Source organism: Mizuhopecten yessoensis, unplaced genomic scaffold (genome assembly GCF_002113885.1).
Source record: "Mizuhopecten yessoensis strain PY_sf001 unplaced genomic scaffold, ASM211388v2 scaffold716315, whole genome shotgun sequence".
NCBI lineage: Eukaryota > Metazoa > Mollusca > Bivalvia > Pectinida > Pectinidae > Mizuhopecten > Mizuhopecten yessoensis.
Window position 1 is genome coordinate 496,952 of NW_018480055.1, and position 20,564 is coordinate 517,515.

General features: G+C 37.3%; 1 protein-coding gene and 1 long non-coding RNA gene across 9 annotated transcripts in view; one reads left to right on the top strand and one right to left on the bottom strand.

Moving 5' to 3' along the window:
• Window positions 1-20,564, bottom strand: part of LOC110442966 (frizzled-5-like) — a 144,302-nt gene that overhangs the window by 28,180 nt on the left and 95,558 nt on the right. For 6 of the 8 annotated variants that reach the window (XM_021486865.1, XM_021486863.1, XM_021486864.1 and 3 more), the window contains 2 exons: window positions 17,790-17,869; window positions 5,053-5,159 (listed from right to left, as the gene is read on the bottom strand). The gene's annotated coding sequence lies outside the window, so the exon portion shown is untranslated. Of the gene's footprint in view, window positions 1-5,052; window positions 5,160-6,119; window positions 6,190-17,789; window positions 17,870-20,564 lie in introns of those variants that run through there. The other 2 variants (XM_021486871.1, XM_021486872.1) reach the window with 2 other exon arrangements.
• The window catches only part of LOC110442968, a 101,922-nt gene continuing 101,251 nt past the window's right edge, over window positions 19,894-20,564 (top strand). The window contains exon 1 of the long non-coding RNA XR_002462059.1: window positions 19,894-20,001. This is a non-coding gene — a long non-coding RNA (uncharacterized LOC110442968). The remainder of the gene's footprint in view (window positions 20,002-20,564) is intronic.

A 20,564-nucleotide genomic window follows, 5' to 3' on the forward strand; every position in this document is an offset into this window, starting at 1 on the left:
AGCATTTCCTGAATTCAAGATTGAAAATACTATTTGTGGATGAAAACTCAAAATATCCTACATGACCTTCAATAACTCTACACATGACCTTCAATAACTCTACACATGACCTTCAATAACTCCACACTCGACCTCCATATATTTGTATTCCTGGGTAATAAAATAGTTTTTTGATTCATAACCGATGTCCTTCACGTCAATTTTATGATCAGTTAATCCCGAGCGTTTGTCCAATACAATGATCGATTTGTCACGTTACGTATCACTTGTTGATTGTATATTGACGGGAAACGTACAAGTAAATATGTAGGTAGGTTTTTAATTTGTCTCCGCCATTTCCAGAGGGCAAGAACCGACAATCTTCTGTCACCGCCGAGCGATTGATCGACAACATTGTTATAGAGGCAGTGTTTCTATAACCATGATAAAAAGATACCGTGCTCAGGTAAGATGTCATAAAAATCGATTAGTAAATTGAATAAAGGTAATTATAATCTGATAAATCCATGACATGCTTGTATAGGCCATGGTGTTACAATATTCCACGGCGCATGAAAATATCCTCGGGCAAATTGCCGGAAGCGGAAGTACGTACGACGACAAGAAGCACACGACTGACATCTGCTAAGGTGTTACATATTTCCTCTCACTGATATGAAGATAATTCAAGATAAGAGTTTGAAAAAAATCCTGTTTGTGCAGATATTCAAGTTTTGACATTTTCTGACAAAAAATGAACTTTGGCAATATTGACATATGAGAAACGGTTTGACATGCACGACATTCTATTGTAAAATCTGGTCTTTTCACAATTCGATGAAACCTTCTTTTGATTTAAACATGTTTTATTGATATAATCAAATGGATTGGGCACAAGTTATAAAAACTTATAGAAGCCCTCTCCTCAACTACAGTATTACATTGATAGTGATAGCGACATATGCCAATCAAACTAATTGTATGAAAACAAGGAACATAGACGAAAAAAACAAAATAAAATAAAAAGAGAGTTTTGAAAGACAGAAGAGATCATAGAGATGAAAGCAATGAATGAGATAGCCTTTATTTTCATACAATTTTTCAAAGCTTCGTTAAATTCAGATAAAAAAAATAGCTTTTGATTTCTGTCTAAAGTCCATCATGAGAAACAAATATAATTACCCGGGGACCTAACTTTTTCATAAAATTGCACTTTAGAAAATGTCGACGAACACGGTTTTGAAGCCTGGGGAGCTAACCCTGTTATATAATGCTGAATCCCTAGGGTATATGCTGAATCCCTAGGGTATAGAGCACTGAAACGAAACAATTCAAGAATTTTCGGAGGACCTACAACATCGGATTCACAAGGGGGAGATGTCGTAAACTGACGGATCGCTAGCAGCATATGTGCGGAAGGAGACAGCCAAATCACCGCCTAATTATTTCCGTGTCCTACTGCGCGCACCTTTTGTTAACGAGAAGGGGACCGTTTTAGACCCTGTATTTGTTCAGTAGAGCGTACCAGGCACAAATCCGCGATGAAGTGAATGTCATCCAAATCACCTCCTTAAATTTTAAGTTCTATTAAGTTTTAAGTATGTGGCAGGCTCTCCAGCGATGTTCGCTGAATAGCCGCCCCGCCCCCTGCCGAGCCAATTGTGTAGCCCACAAAGGCGTACTCGTTCGGCGATTAACGTAGGGGCGTGCTGACAAGCGGAACTAAGCATGAGTTTGTCGACACTGACAAATTTACAACTTCAGCGACATGTTCTACTTGAGGAGGGGGCGGGATCGTTTAGATGTAGTTATACATGTGTTTATTGGAATTTCTATGTCGTTTTATGTCTATTGTATTGTGGTAGGCTACATAGGTGCGATATTTGTGACGACGGATTCAATTATAATGTCGACGAAACACCATTACGGTATAATGCAAGGACGAAATTATATTATTAACTAAACAGGGATAAAGGACCCGAGTTCTGACCAATTTCTATCTATTTTGGAACATAGGTTCAAAAATACTTTCAAGCATAATTAAAGAAGAATATCATTATCGGGACTATCGGAGTATGGACTTTAGAGCTATCTAAAAAGGATATATCTACTAGATGAGATACCTATAATTGTACAATGATATTATTGTTTCAAGAAAATTTAAATCCACTATTGATCAAAACGCTGACTAAGCCTTGCCGAAAGTTGCCGAAGGTGCACTTAACCCACGAAACCATTCCTTAAGGTCCAGAACGTAAATTAAATCAGGCTAATTTATGGCGGAAGTTACAATTCGTAGACTAATTCCTAAAATAATAATAATTTGCAACATTTAATATAGCGCCCTATCTAGCTAAAATAAGCCACTCTAAAGCGCTTTAAAGTACATAGATACACTAATCAATACAATTTTAGAGGAATTCGCAAGAGCCTCCTAATCAGGCGCTAACTACTAGTCATATGCCACCTGGCTAATATCTCCCTATGTGTGTATGCCTGCGTGTGTCGGAAGGGAAAATAATGGTGTACTAAAAAATGCGAAAATCACAACTAAGAAGGTTTATCAAACTTATTTCGTTAAATTGATGTAAGATATGTCATCAAAGGAATCGTGTATTTTAGCAAAATAAGATACGTGTCTCTAACCACTTCTCCCACCCCGAGGGGCCATACCTACAGAAAGGTTCCCGCCGTCACTGCGGATCTGAGGCTGGCACCTCTTCAATAATCAGACACGCGCAACAGGTGTGTAGAATACAGGTGTTATAAGATTGTAACTAGTGTCAGGTGTAGAATTCACCTGTTATTAGACACTTATAATACGTAATTCGACTAACACTTACACCTGCGGGACACTTTTTGTGTGAAATGGTTTAAAGGTAAATCCCTCTCTTGGTTTTAATGAAGTAACCGTAATCCACATTCGTCGTGTAATAGGATTTGTCTGAAGTAATACGGTAATAACCGCTGAATCATACATTAAACAAGCAATTTTGGCCTGGATTTTATGAATCATCTTTTCGAGATCTTTTGTCGGCTTTTCACAGCCAGGAGAACGTTTTACGAAAGGAATAAGCACACGTTAAACTGTCCAATATTGCAAACGTCTAATAACCGGAAAACGTTTTGGCTTGCACCGATGAAGTCAGGCCTGTCGACCACACTAAATATATAGGTTGCTATGCGCAGTTTGCCGTTCGTATGCATCTTTAATCTCTTGGTTGTGTACTATGAGTTGTTATAAAAGGGTGTTTATTTGATTATTTCGAGAACTCTCTGTCCCTACGACAAAACTATACAATCCGAGCTCTATGCAATCTTTCCGAGAGGCAACAGTGATAACACCCGATGCATTCCGAACTCAATAATCCACTCTATCCAATCAGAGGGAGACAGTCCGAGTCATTCTATATTTGTGTGTGACGTCACATGCCTTGAGAAATCCACATACATGTTTCCCCGTCCTGTGGGATCTTTGTCCCCATCCCCGAGGACCCCCATTATTGTGATAGGAAACAACAGATCGCTGGAGTACAGCACATGCCATATTTACACAAACGCTACTTTTGATAACAAACAAAGCACAATACTAAAGTAGTCGATTGTAACAATTCCCAGGGGACAACAAAAACATCTGACCGGGAAACCCGAGCGAGCAGAAGACTCGGACAATGTCCGTTTGTACGGGAGTTTTGATGGCCATGCCGGACACACTACAGGGGAGCGTTCTAATGAAGTACTCGGGAAATGCCGAGTCACCCAAAATAGGTCCTTAACTGTCCAGGGGTCACGATTGTCCAGCGAACCAACATTGGCAGGTGCGATGAAAGATGGTTTTGGGACTTTTACCAAAACTGATCTTTACGAGGTGACAATCTTTATAAACCGATGCACAGAAGTCTAGTCCATATAAAAAATGTTGGTATCTGGTTCAAGTTTTTTTTTTATTAAAACATCAATAAACAAGATGTTGTTATCCAAAATAAAATGTAGCCTATATCAAACATATTTATTTCAGGATAAGTATGACATGCGATTTCGTGAGTTTTGATGTGAGAAATTGAAAATGCCAAGGAATGCGAAGACAAACAAAAATCGATTTGTCTGCTTCTTCGTACTCATCCTAAATCTATGCTTTCGCTAATTCTTACCAAGCACTGATAAAGTCTGAAGCACTAAATTAAGTAATACATCTTTTTAAAGCGGAAATTTGAAACAAAACACTTCTGTTCCTTGGCCTAAAGAAACATCTAGGGCTAAAATAGTGATATTTAAAAAGCAGACAATCAATATTAAATAAAGCCCTTGCAGCTTTTTACAAGCGACATTTTTTGCTCTATTAGTGTCAATATTTCATTTCAGGAACAAGAAGCAAACAAACGTGGTCATAAATCGCTGATAAATACCTATTCGGTCCGTTGACCATCATTGTTTAGCCCGAACGTGAGTGACGGACGGATGGACAGTAGATGCTGTACGCCGTAATTAAATTCTTGCGCTCGTTATCGGAGCCTAATTACCGCTTCCTCTGTTAATGGAACGGTGCTCGAGTTACTGTCGGAGTTTGACTCGTGAGTGACAGTCACGTGACTCCCTGTCACCCTGACTGCCCCCAGAATCCTGCGTGTATATAATCATTTTACAATTTATGTCGAAGGAGAACAATAATTGACTTATATCACGGCTATTTTCATATCATGCCTATTGTCCGGAATAGTCAACAGAGCTGACCGCCAGGATAATTAACATGTCCTCGCCCGAGATAACATTGTTTTGACATAAAAAAGGACGCATGCGTGAAACAATTCCTTTTGTTATTTCCCATTTCCTTTCTTGATTACCTCCCCTGATTATGATATCGAAAAACATGAGGACGTGACGCCATTAAAACGATGTTGACTACTGTAATTCTACCAAACAATATTGTACAGTACTAAAACATTATGTATGTATTACATACAATGGAATAGGAATTCCTGCTACATTAAGATCTATTATTATTTAAATAAATAACTTCCTACATATATATATGTAATCAAAAGAAATAACATCCAGAACATGCAATTATATTACCTTGTTTGTTGACTGCTGTGACGTCAGTTGGTAAACGCTGTGACGTCAGTATGTATTAACATCAACTTCAATCTGTTTAGATCGATGTAGGTATATCTTAATTCTTCCTGAAATAAATATATGAAAGCTATTCAGAACAAACTACATCACGACCATTTTTCCCCAATTTGGTGAAAAGATTTGTATATGTGATATTTACATTTGCACTGAAACATGTAATTATATCGTTCCCTTTCAACAAATATTGGAAAATTAGAAATCAAGTGATAAATTTCAAGCAATGAAATGCAATTTTTATTTTTTATTTTATCAATTTTACGTCTTGGAACGGGTTCACAATCGGATTGCCATTCAAGTTTTATTCCTTATCAAAGTTTTAACTCATAATGCACTTTACGATGCGGGTGTGTAACACAGCGTATTGAATGCAACCTACAAGTTTTTCGAATTGAAAATTGTATGTTTTTGAATGCTAATGGCTATTTTTTTGAATGATAATCATAACTTGTTGAATACTGATGAAATGTTCTCGAATTCAAATGCATAGCGTTAAAAACTTGTCACATTGGACACGCCATCGTCCACCACAGTCGATAGACTTGCTAGATCACGAGGTAGTGATCACCAGGTAGTGTTGTTGTTCATTTATACGTGGCAATGGAAGTGTTTGAATGAATTTATAATTGAGCTGAAAATTTCACACGGTCTAAACGAACTATAGACACAGTCATCGTTTCAACGTTTTAAATAAAAGAGGGGGTTGGGGTGGAGTGAAAATATCAGAATCCAAATTTAAGTAGATTTAATTTGATTTCTTGTAATCAAACAATACCGAAACACCACCTTCTACAGAAGCTTTTAAAATATGAAATTGTGAGGCTTGCTCTATTTTCAAATAAGACCAACACCGATATAATTATCGATTAATTTATATTTTAATTAAATTTTCTTTCAGTGACAAGAAAACTCAATATTCTCGTTGAAATTGCAGAGAAGAAATCGGGCTCCGCGTGACATTTCACCTTTATTGACAGGTACATATGTAACACCTGTGACTGTGTAGTTACCTGCGCTAACAGCTTGCTAATATCTATAAATCTCATTATGGATGCTCCGGTGTACGAAGTCTTTCCGATGGTGGCTTCTATTGAGAAACGTGACACCTTCCTACAAAAGTATTTTCCCACCACCCGACATTTGACTCCGCCATTGTTGTGAGCGAGAGGCGTTAATCACTTGGGAGTCAACTTTCCATTGTACCTAGATAACCCCAGGGTGTTTTATGTGAAGATGTCTCAATAAGAGGCGGAGATACATGGGCATCCGTCGTCTTAATTAGCATGCAATACCAAATATGGAGGTGTGGACCAACCCCATAGGCATCCGCTGTCAATGACTGCGGGACTGAATGATCGGGGCGATGATTTTCTCGAAATCGGCTCTCAGTGGAGCTAAATTCCGGTCGGGATGAACACTTCCATTGACTGTGATCGTCATTGGTGTAAACAGATATCACGTAGTGATGTAGACCTACCGATATATCCACTATCCACGTGACATTTAATGCAGAAAAGAAGATATAATATATTTTGGGTGGTAGGGTATTGCAGTGAATAGCGCACTTGTCTTTCACCAAGACGACCGGGGTTCGAATCCCCGATCGGACGTGAACAGGTTAGTCACCTGCCCGACCACGTGGGTTGTTCTCCGGATATTCCGGTTTCTTCGCACATAAAAGACCCCATGCACACTACTACCCGAGCCAACAACAAGAGTGATGAACATACGCTGATGATCGTCCTCCATATTTGTTGTACAAATGAATAAAGTCTAAGAATTCAACTGTGTCAGATTTCCTCTCGCACTTTGTTGTAAATGTCAAACCCTGTATCAGGTCCCTGAGGTATTTATTGTGTACTCGATGTTTCGAGGTAAGCGATGCTATTTCCAAGTTTTCAAGCTTGTTAAAATTTCCACGATAGTAAGACCCTGGCGCCCATTTGTAAGGAGACTCCAGTTTTGAAATTTTTACAATTATTTTTTAATATTATGTTGAAATATGAGAACTTACGAGCATTTTGTGGACATTTTATCTGGAATCCTATGGCATATTTTTCAGAGATAAAATGTTTATGAAAATATCACTCATTTGAATTTTAACCGTCATGTATTAATAATAAAACCTTACACAACCGAGACCCGGATGTTCAAATCCAAATGTTTACTGACAATTAACAGAAATAGTTTTTTTTTCACTAAAATACAAACAATATTAACAAAACATATATCAACATAAATTCTAAATCTTGTTACAAGAAACTTACCGATTTTTCGACACATTTCTAATTTGTTTCATTTCAAAATTTTCGTCAGCGACCCGTGAAGCTGTTAATGCTTCTGAACCAGCAGACTTTAATTAATCCCTACACCTGTCGTACAGCGAAGACTCTGTATGTATGACGCACTTTTTTGTGATATTTAATATCTTTTAATTTGTTTACAAACCACCTTCTCGTGTTTGCAGACAAATATTTGGGAAACAATGGGTCTTTTATCGTCCACTTTTATTTGATACAGTTAAGTTGACAAAGCCCCGCTTCAGTACACCATATTGCTGTATTTACAATGGTTTTGTGGTTTTATAGAACGTATTTAAGTTATTTGCATCGACAATTTTACGAAAAAGTACAAAAGCATTGTTCAAATTTCGTTTTTTACTGATTATATGAAAATGATAAAATATTTGTAAAACCTACGCCGAGTTGTATGTCATTGTGTCGTGTTTGCACGAAGTGCTCGTGCGGTATTGTGCAGTTGAAATCGTGATGGTTTAAGTAGGTTTAGATTATTTTGAAAATGACAGGATTTGTTCTTCGTTAACGACACATTATACTTTTGTTTAGAGAAGTGAACAAGTGTCAGAGTCTATCTGAGAACTTTCCCGGGATCCATAACACGCACAGTGGAATATTACAAGTTTAAACCCGGTAGATCTGTGATAAGTAAACACTGAAGCATGTTACAGAATGATCTGTAACAGAACAATGTAATGTCTAAGAATAACAGCTTAATTGTTCAACTGCTTCCAAATGTACACAACGATACCAGTCCATGGACACACATGCTGACACTAGCCACTCATACTGGGACCCAAATAGTTTGTCATTGTTTCTCACTCAAAACTCCAACAAGAAAACAGAAAATCTTCTCGATTGTAGAAATTTAGGATTTCGGTCAATTTTATTTCAATGTCTCTTTTTTACAGCATTGCAATGGGAGATACTATGATGTAAAAGAACATTTTATCTGGAGGCAATCGTTACATTCAGTCTCACGATCGACACATAATGCCGACTGATACCTCAGCCATTACTCAATAGCTAGATACAGACGGGGCACACAAATGGTGAGTGTTATCCTTGTGAAATCTCTGACGTCTGGGGGTAAGATACTGTCATAGTCCGTAATGTGCTGTGACGGCCAGTCGTAGAAACCGTACATCTCGTTTTTAAACTCGTGCAAAACCTCTCACAGACAGCCCTCAAGTGTCACGCTCTCGACCTAAATGACGCGTCAAGGTCAAAGGTCAGATTTACCCCATCTCTTTGCGAGCTCGTTATATTCTATATGTTCGGAGTATCTCGAGATTATTCCTTTCACTGGAAAGTACCCTGCACATCCCCGTGTCCAAATTAGAGCCGGCGTTGGTGACAGTTGTCAAGTGACTTAGCGGGGGGCCACCGGTCTTTCTATAGTCTCCTGTCAGACCGGGGATGTGTTCAAGCGAAAGTGAAACTTAATTACAAAAATCATTATCACTCACTGCCGCTGATAATGACAGGGTGGGGTGTCTTCATCAGAAATCCCAGAAATTATCGGCGGAATTCTACTCAAACAATAGACTCGAGCTCTTAAATTGAGAGTCATCATGTATTGACCAATCACGTCTCGTTATAGGCTCAAACGGAAAGGTCATCACGCGCCGCTGAAGGTCAGACGACTCTACCCGATGTTGTCATGACAACCGGACGTAATTGAGAGCACCAATGTCACAGAGAATGGCCCTGACTATCTGTTCAGTGGAGTTGGTCTAATGGAGAGAGGCCCAAGATCACGGATTATGTATCCAGGCAACACCAGTAGATAAAACAACTATTTTAACAAATGCATCGAAATTTGTGTGTATAACAAGCAATGTTTCGTTTTATTTGTTCTATTGGTTATTCAGAAAAAATATAACCGTACATAAAAACACCATAAACGCAGAATTGACCGGACATGACGTCAAAATGGACTGCCATGACGTCAAACTTCCTTAAAAGAAATATCAATCTTCGGGATAAAGTTTAGCACTTGGTGTCTGATTATTTTTCGCTTGTAACTTTCTTATCGTAAAACAAATACGTGGTAATGGTGTACTCAATGCACCGCGCACTTATCAATTGATGAGCGACTAGTTACACTGCATAAAGTGATGACGCGATGATGACGTCTTCATTATAATAGCATGAGTGAGCTCGATTTACCCTTTCCATAGCAAAAACAGAATTGCACCTGTGAACTGTGGGAGAAAATGGTAATCTCGGGTCAACTGGTGGTAATAGTAACGATTGGCCACGTCAAAGTATAGTGTAATGTGAGATTATAAACAACTAGAAATACACTGTAAGACACAATATATTGACGGTACCAGGGGTCGCAGGGTTGGATCTTATTGTGACCAATCGGTTCCCAAATACATTGTGTCTATTTTCAACAACCTGCACTGACGCGTACGCTGCACAGACTACTCGAAAGAGGGCGCTGCAGTGTACAAAGATAGAGGGTGACTTGTGACGTGTTTTAATAGTATAAATAATATACGAAACGAACGCCTTGCAGTTGATGATATCCGTGCAGGTTCGGGGGAAGCATAGGCCTGCTGTTTCCAACTGCATGATCGAAAGAGGTGACTAATGCGCCCCTCCCCCAGCACTGCAGAATAGGGTGGTTCTTCCTTGTCTTCTATATATAGGATTGAAGAAACTAAGAATAGACCTGCAGTGTCACACTGCATGCTATCGTTAAAGGTGACTAACACGGGGCCCCTACATAATCAGTGGTTGTCTTACGTGTGCTCTACGAAGGGGACATAGAAGAGACCAACATTGATCCGCTGCACTCATTGCATTGGGATATTTTCGTTTCCTGTCTTTCCGGTCTTTTTTCTTTTCTGATAACATTCTGTTTTAAGCGGTCTCTCCCTATATACCCGCCCTCGCTGTTGCGGGGACGTTAAACCCCAAACAAACTGCAAACAAACAATCGATGAAATTATAATTAATGCTAGAACTATAACTGGACCCACCTCTCCAATACTCTGACTGACCTACCCCCCCCCCCCCCCCCCCCCCCCCCCCCCCCCCCCCCCCCNATGTCTGTCACATGTCGCGTGTACTATAAACGACATTAAATCTTGTACAATTCTGCAATTTCTCGTAAATTCAAAATCAAATGCATGAATAATGTAATTTATAGAGAAACAAGAAGCCGGCATTAGCGCGTCCTCGGCGTCAGGGTTTCGTCTGATTCGTTATGACGTGTAGGATTCCCTTGGGAGCTCTTCAACGAACTTCAGGGCATTGGACCGACCTGCGCAGTCCAAAGTAAATATATGTGACCAGAATGGAGGCTCTCCAAAGGAGAGGTTTGCTTTTTTAATATCTTACAATCGAATTTCGTGTCATGCCTCCCTTAATAGTGTAACGTCCTTGTAATCATCGGTATTTAAAGAAAAATCGGCAAATCATTATAATACAAGCTATCACTAGTCCTAAAATACCTTTGGTCGTCAAACACGGCATCTTGGAAGCCTCATTTTAAACACGGAACACATCTGTTCGGAAACTCTCGGGATGAAAGGTCAATAAATACGATTATTCGTGATGGATTTCGAGACACTTGACTTGAATCTAATGTTTGAGAGGTCGACGCCATTTTGGACTTGTCGTTATAGAAGTTTGTAATGAGATTTAAGGAGCGAGCGTTGTTTACACGTTTTCTGATCGGGGAACACGATGTTGTCTTGTTCACCATCTGGTATCTTAATAGTTAAAGCGCATTGTACAGTGTAACGTGGATGAGAGGAGTGGGGGTAGGCGAGTGACCGGGGGAGCGGGAAGTGGAATGGAGGGGGAAGCTATGCGGAAGGGAGAGTGAAAGATTTAGGGGATATGTAAAGATGGATGGAGAGAAAGTCGGAAAGATTTAGGGAAAATTAGAAGAGGAAGAGACCAAAGGGATGAATGAGTGAAAGAAGACCTTGGATTTCAGAAGTAATTGATTCAATCTCGGAAAGTTTGAGGGACTTCGGGTTTATGGATTAAGCTGACTGGGGACCTCAGGGCAGTTATATTTAGGGAGTGAGTTAAATGGGTACGGAGAGTTGGAAGGGAAACGTGGTTTTAGGGAATAATCGAGATTAGATAGGAAAGTTTGGAAGCGAAAAGTGGATTTTATATGGATTGCTTTAGGTTGGGTCGGAGAAACGCATGAGGGACGGACATACATTGTCTGAACGGATGCCAATCATTTTTATTCCGCGATTAATAATATTTTCAAACTATAATCACTATATTTAAGCACAACTTTCTATTTCATATGTTACCGCACGCTTCTCTTGTGTTTTGTGGCTGGTCGCTGTGTATTCTGGTGTTCTCCATATCTGAGGAAAACAGAGATTAAAAAACGCATATGGTCGTTGCTAAAACAACACAAGCAAATAGGTTTTCTAAACGTTTGTGTGAAACAGGAGATGAACGTGTTAGTTAAGCGTATTATTACAAGTGATGTTTTATCGCGGAACGCCGTGTCTTCTCACTAGGTGGCGCGCCGTCACTGTCAATCTCCCAGCATGCACCACAGCGTGTTGCCCCATCTGACGTCAAACCCTGCGCTAACTAGCCGAGTTTATTTAGGGCTAGTTGGGATACTCGCTGCGTTATCCTGACAAAAGTCTATAATATGCTTGTTCAAATGCCATTTTATGCAGAAAACGACAAGTGATTGATAGTAATCTTTTGTTAAAAAAGCCATTCGGGTCAATCTTTTGTTAAAAAAGATTTTCGGGTCAAACAGAAGTTATCAACTTGAAAAACAACGCACGTTGTTTGAAATTTACGAAGAAGTTTTAATGAGAACATATTCTTTTTGAATATATTTGATTTGTTGGCGTCTAAATTTTGCCAGTTCCTAAGTTTCGCTCTTGTTTTATTCAATTTTTACTGAAATTTTACTCAAGTTTTACAAATGTTTTAACCATTTTTTCCCCGATACCTGTTGTAAAAATGAAGTCCCACACAATTCTTCGTGATCATTCAGTAAAAGTTACGAGGCGCTTGAACGATTCAAACAGATGTACAATAAAACACCAGGATGAGCTTATTCGAGTTTGGTTGCCTTTTCGAGAGAAAAGGGACCATTGCAGTTATCTATATTTTTGTTTTATTCATGAATATCTGAGGTTGATAAGTACCTGCAGTGTCTTGTTATCGTAATTATTGTCTTGCAACACACCGAAAAATAAGTAGCTTACATATGCAATCAATGTCTGTGCAACATAGTAATTACCTTTTGATAAATGTTCTTTTCATATTTAGACAAAATGTTCAACCTAAATTGCATTAAAAAACGCAGATCGAGAAACTCGATATCTTACAAAACAATATGTTTCATTGAATGGAGCATTCGACTGACTTAGACCATGGGCTGATGACAGGCGTGCGTAATATCATGTAACGATACCGGGCTCCGGATATCGCAATGTGTCAAAAACGTCTAAACAATGTCAGGACCGGGGTCCTAGCCTCAGATTAAGGTCTAGCTTGTGCATGGGTGGTCTACCATGGGCTAGACAGAAGTCACACGGTGGAATTGAACAACATTAAACTGTTAACCAAACTCTGCCAATATGCTATATCCGCATACTATTTAAATTTGATTTTCTTTTTCAATTCACCTTTTTTTTCCAAATTATAATCCATTTGAATCCAGGACATATATCAGAAATGTTAACTTTAAATCATTATTAAAATATCAGTGTTTAAATGCTCTAAGTCGTCATTAATCAAGATTGACACAACAGACATGGTCGTGGTCCAGGAGAAATTCCACCCTCCGGTATGACGTAAGATATCCGTCACTCACACCCGATTTAAACTCCCGTCTCCCCACAATTACACACTCATTAATCACTGCTGAAAGTCACTGATATAATTTACAAAGATCCGGTTCAAGGAAATCCTATACTGCACACAAGTCACTTGCAGTGACAAAACGGCCGTCAACTATTCAAACAAGACCTTACATATTTAGTTCTTCTACAACACTTATTCCGTGTCCCGTTTTGATTTTTCCATTTACGTCCGATTTTTTTTAGCAAAGTACTATGAATTGAAATAAGGGAATTTCTTAGAATATTTCAAATTAGAATAAGTTTAATCATCCTATATAAGTAAGCAATAGATATCATCATTTATCCAACTTGGAACTTTAAGTATGGGGTTTGGATTTTATTTTATATAACCACTAAAAATAACTGTATTATTAATTGAAATCTAACACATTGTGCGAAACGGCTTAAAATATATGTTAAAACTTTCCATTTTGTAAGAAAACCCAGAAGAGCAACAAAAAAAGTTGTTCTGTTTGTTCCCTTTATTTATCTAAAATCACAAGGACAAGTGCTGTTTAATATTCGTTAAGTAGTAGTTCCGTTCTTCAGTGAAATGAAAGTTCTTAAAACTCGCACGATTTTAATCAGTTTTATTTTACATTTTCAAAAGTAGAAAGAAGTGAACAATTTTGTATAAATCAGTTTTGTGAGCAAATAAATTTCAGCTTGTGTATCTAAATAGTCGATTAAATCATAAATAAATTGTGTCGTTTAATTTACCAGAAAAAATGATAAAGAAACAGATTCGAAGACAAAAAAAACCCTGTTTTAAACAGGAAAAGGGAGAACAGCTATAATAAATTGTACAACGGAGAATCGAAAAGATAAGTAACAATGGCGAAATTGCTATTCAAAAGAAATGTCGTTAAAATTCATACTGTTATGATCAGTTTTTATTTTACATTTTTAAGAGTAGAAAAAAGTGAACAATTTTGTATGCATCAGATTTGTGAGCAAATAAATCATGGCTTGAATTAGTATCGAAATAATCAAGAAACAGATTCGAAGACAAAAAAAAAACCGTTTTAAACGGGAGAGTTGAACAGAACGTAAGCAGGTATAATAAAACGTACAGGGGATGCCCATTCAAAAGAAATACCGAAAAAACTTTTATGAACCAATCGAAACGCCTAATTTGCGGTAAGCACGGGGTAATTAAACAACAATGTCTACCTTATACAGGTAGCAGAAATAAAGGAAGTGTCAAGTTAAATCTCGTGATCGAACTTCATTAATTTAATTCCGTCCCTGCAGCACGTGACGTAGCGCACCTGCCCCTTAGTGTGTATACGTAGCTGGCACTTTCTCTGGTGGTGACATTTCAAATTAGTAACTGTTGGGTCACCGAGTAAAGTATTTTAACGACTTCAATTTGTCACCGCTAATGAGTGATATAATGGACTACGTAACGCCATAAGGTACTGTATGGGACTGTAAACTAGAGCCGGGTGGGCGTGTACGTGTGGACCATTCCATGTCTATAACGCTTATATCAAATTACAGTGTTAATGGGAAAACGGCAGCCTTCCTCATTTTCATAATGGTCTTGATTTCCGACTATTTGTCGATAGACAGTAGCCCTTTTTGTAACTCTCCTCATTTGGAGGTAATAAAGGAATACTACCAATACCGCCAATGTGTCTGATTCGTACTCATTTTAGAAGAGAGATTTGATTCTGTTTTGTATATTGTTAAAAAATAAAAATAAAAGACAATCTCTCAAAATTTATGTTTTGTTTTATAATCTTACCCAGTTTGATTTATAAGCTGACGTTCTTGCTTAAGGACGCGTGGAGTGTTAACAGAATGCTTAACTATAATGAGGTCACGCTTTTCGAGAACAAAACAAAAAAATCAATCAAATGAAACTTGAAACTGTTAATGTGTTCCTGGTATTCTGATGATAATAAATATATTTGAATTCAAAATTTCATTTTTGCGTGAATAGAATTGTAAGCGATATTTCCAGAGACGTTTGGGATGCGTTGGTCTATACATAGAGTAAGTATAAGATGTCTTAACCGGCCTCTGCCTAAAACGGATCCCTGTCTTTACCGACTTTGCTATTTAGCATCGGTATAAAATCAACGGTAACGTCCCCTTAATACAGTCAGTTAAAAATGTCAAGCCTCAGTGCCTCCTCGGGGATTCGGGCACTGTCTAGTCTAGTTATCATACCAGAATGTATTACTTTTCAGGGTTTATTAGCTCACATACATAAATTCATAATGTATAAAACCGGCAAAATACTTCGGTCCCAGTCAAGAAAAAGAAGTGTATCTTCCTTTTTTTGTAAATGTGTGCAAACAAATTATGTGTATAGTCTACTAATCGCCTGTTCATCTCGAAAAAAATGAGTTATATGAACGTCACCGAAAATCTTTTAATTTCTGTTTCTTTTGTATTTAAATGTTCCGTCCGGAACCCATGGAGATTTATAACTAACCCCCTTCCCCCCGNCTAGTTAGTTCCGGATATTTTTTCTCAATTTTGAAATTAAGCAATGTTTTTGCTTTTGAATAAACTCAAGTCAACAATGGGCCCTTTCCTGTGCGATACACTAAATATAAAGAACTAAAGCGTCCGTGAAGACACGGCTTTAGTGATGAATTTCACCGCAACACCCAACTTTGTCTCGTGTGAATAAACATTGCACATAACGCTAATACGTCTTTTGTTCCCACAAAAAAAATCTTTAAAAGTAAAATTACCACCCACCATCTGATTTATAAATGTATTCCTCCTCAGCACGAGATAAATGTATTAATTATGTTTTTTATCAACTTGTACGCCGATCAATGCCTGATTGAGTTAAGGGGGCTCCACACCTCTTCGTCCTCACAATAAAATCATCATGATATTACTATTATTAGACTATGATATTTGGTGATACACAGTCTTTAAAAAATGGTTGATGTTATATTTTATCATCATTAATTGTATTTTACAAATTATGTTGAGTTGAATTCAAAATAAAGTTAGCATGTGATCATTTTCATTTACTGTCGTACAGACAGACGCTTACACTTTCGGCCAGTATACCAGTCAGTATACATATGACTAACTTAACTCACTCACCCCTGAAATTTCATGATGAACTTTTCCAACCTTTTAATTGGTGGAGTTCATTATGTTTCCGCAGGGGTGAATATGTTTAACACTGGAACAAAATCAATTTCTCCATAAGGGTCAGTTTCAACCACGAATCCTAAAGGATACATATCGATATCGGAATTACGTCACAGGAAACACGGGTTTCCCTTAATATGTTTCCTTTTTTGGAACCTCTGTTAAATGAAATCGCGACTGGTTGATTGAACAATTGAATTCAATGCTGTTAGTCCTGACAGGTTGGCAGTATTGGTGTATATACCCTTCCCAGGCTTCCAGAAAATCGCGCTCTGTAATTTTACATTCTATAAAAAAAGTTAGCATTGACTTCAAATATAAATTAGATATTTAAACAATTAGATATGGGAAATGGGAAATTCATATACAGTCTATCTGGTCTATGCAAGAATGAACAAGTGAGTGTGAAAATTACCATTGTAAGATATTTTGTAATATTGAAAAAACCCACCAAAAAACCCACAACGTACCCTGTAACCGTATTACACATCTAATAAAGCTTATACAACTTAATAAAAAAACTCCAACGTGAACGTGATATAACTTGCCAGCCAACGCACAGCTACCTGGTACATACATATTAATTGTTTACTCCTTTGTAACGTAATATATGAATGAAGTTCTAAAGTTTAAAAACAATTACACCAGCCTCAAACTTTTCTCTGGCCCTAAACTAAAAAATCATGTAATTAATTAATTAGGGTCAGAGAACAGTGAACACTATCCCAGATTTATTTATAAACCAAAAAAGTAAGTTTTGCCATCTTATTGCAGATATATCCAAATATTTGTATACCCCGCTTATTGTTTCCTCCTCTTCTGATGATATCAAAACTCGTTTGGAGTATACACCAACTGGTATACACTCTATTAATACTGTATAGTATACGTCCCTAAAAATTATGAATTATTTATAGTTAATTGTCGAACCCTGTCTGTAACCACGTGGGTCCTTGTGAGAATGCATATCACATCCTATTACCAACAACTGAGGCTTGAATTCGCCGAAACGCTTCAAAATTAATAAGAAACAAATAGGGACCTATCAGTTCATGTAACAAATATTTGTTCACATAAACAAATGAAGAAATATTTCGAATGCGCAAAATTATAAAGGCCTGCAGTAGATATAAAAATACTTAATCTTCTTTAATTTCTATAAAAAAACATTTTGTGGTTAATTGTTTATTTTGTTGTGAAATATTTTTTACATTTTGCCTAGTTATGTCAATGTTGTCGTTATATTGATTAGAGGAAAGAGCGTTGAAACCTGTGCCAAATCATTTTGGTTTAATATTTAGCAAATAAATTTAAAAAAATCAAGTAGAAAAGGATGTGTTCAAAACGTTTATGATTTTTCTGTCGCGTGAATAATTTTAAAAGACGAAATACTCACCAATATCAGTAAAGTAGACTATAATTCAAGCTGGACAACGCCTTCTCGTTATGTATGTCCGCTCTTTTAACTTTCCAAACCTACAACAGACAGGAAACTCGATATAGATACCATACAAGGAAGTAATATAATGTCGCGCGGGGCAAACGATATCAGTCTCTACGGAGTTCTCCCCCTTGTAACACAGGCGACTGGTAGATATCCAATAAACTCAACACTAAACCTCACGTGAAGCACGTTCATTTAAACCAATTAATTAATAATGAAGTTTTGTTTTAATGTGGAGCTAAGTTTCAGTCTTAATTAAATAAGAAACTATATTTTGAATCCAACAACATCTCCACACTAAGTCCTTCTAACTACAGAATAAAATGTCAACGTAGAAAAAATAAGTTGAATTCTTTGTTTAGGAACCATGCAATCACTGGCTTTCTTTACACAAAAATTGGATATGATATACACATTTAAATTTTTATTTATTATTATATTTCAGAAATGGAAAGCATGATCTACTCCCTTGGTGGCTTCGAACATATTTCGTAATACGACTTTTGTACATGCATGTATCATCGATATGTGTGTCCTTTTCTATAGAACAAACACATATACATTTTGTTTTACAGGTAACAATGAAGTCAATCACTGTGAAGTTTACAGAGAGCAGACAGGATAAAGGGTGGGAGGGAGAGGGGGGATAGGGGTACTAATGATACATGTATAACCATCGTTTCCGATGCTGTCTCTTATGATGTATGTCATTTTGTCGTATTCATTGTAATATACGGTATTGTTATCACGTATGTCATTGTACAATATGCATCACATTGTATTTGACTGTTATTGTATACATGTATCATTGTAAATTTTTAATATACTGTACTATTTGTATGTCTACTCTCCGATGTGTCTTACACAAGGAATACAACAATCTGAATCTGACACAAGGAAGAAACTCCAAGAGGTCAGGATTTCATTGTTCACTCAGACACACATGCGGGTGTAACAAGAGGTCTCAGACAATCAGCAAATTTTACACATGGCAGAACACATCAGCAGCATTATATAGTTATTGTATACAATTTCACATGATGTATTCAAATCTAATCTATACATTTAGGATTTTTTCATTTTTTTCTACAAACCTAATAACATGGGATTCAACACGAACATTACACAGAGAAAATATCCCTTTCATTTTTTTCAAACTGTACAGTAAATAATTCGGAAAGTATAATTGTCATTTTCTACGGTGGTACATTTAGGACATGCATGATATTATTTTCTACCTTAATTATATCGGGCGCTTAATATGTCGAGCACTCATGAGATAACTAAGATAGAAAATAATATTATGCATGTCCTAAATGTACCACCGTAACTAACAGCACACATTTCGAGATTATAATTTCGTCACCCCAAATCTTTTCTCTAAAGACATTTGCATACATGTCAAGTTCCTATTTTGAACGGAAACTCACAAGTATTTTAATTGAGTCTCTGACCTTTGAAATTATATTTTTTTTTAATAAAAATGATTCATTGAATAAAGTGTACAAACCATAATATATTTGAAACTCTTGAGCTCTGGCAAATATTGTTCATTGTAACTATTTTCCCCTTCATTTTCAGATTTTTTCGGGAGCGTTTTTCCCCAATGAAAAATTGGAAAAATTCGCATGAACATATTCGCAGGGACCTACTAATTTGTTACAGCTATAAGTTTGTACCTAAACTTAGATGTTCAAAGTAAATTTACACAATTTAGGGGTTAAGATCCATTTTCGGTAGAAAGTTCACCCAATGACGATATTATCACTCGAATATACCGAAAGTCAATGTAAACCCCTTTTACTCTGAACCTCTGAACACTCTAGAATAAGTCCAAATATAGCAGTAACGAATTCTCAGGTCCCTGTGTGCGTTAGCAATTCAGTGCAACGTTTTTATATTTCTATACAACTATTAGTGCTCCATTCAGCTGTATAGTCCATTAATCGTACAAAGTAAGATATTTTTTTTGTGTTTGATAAAAGGAAGTTGTTTTTGTCGTTTACCATGCGTATTCGGAAAACTCTCAAGAGTAACCGAAAGTTGAGTGCACGAGCTAAATCACATGAAATCTAGAACGCTCGTCGTGACCGTACAATTGCGCGGCTAACAGTGAATGACCACGAACAACTGAGTATAGAAAATTAACAAATTTATGGAACACGTAAGTTTATGACTTGTTGATGTCTAACGCTATCAATCTATATACTACTGGTGAGGTGAGGGTGACAGGGCGGATGTAAGTAGCGGTAACTATGTTAGTAGGCAGATTTATGTGAGCTGTCTCAATATCGGCACGCGTGGAAATTTGGCAGCGAGTTTAAGTTTATTTTCAGAGTTTCAAAAATATTGTTTTTCCAAAATTAAAAAGGCACACAAATTGCTACACGTTGAGAAACCTTTGGTTATACGTGCTTTTCATCTTCTTCCACATACGCCCCCCCCCCCTCCTTCTTTTAGGAACGTTCAAAACGACGCAAATGAAAATCGTTATACATGCATTATTCCGCAGTTGACTTGGCTTCATAGGCAAGCAAATATAAAGACCAGATTCTGGAGCTCTGTAATGGACCTTAATTTTTTCACATATACTCGTCAATAAAACGCAGTCCTGTTGGATTGTCTCTGGACTCCACGAGAATTCCCAACCCTTCACTATTGATTGTTAGATTATTTTGGAACAAGATGGTTTTCAATTTGTTTCTGGAAGATACACCAAATGTAATT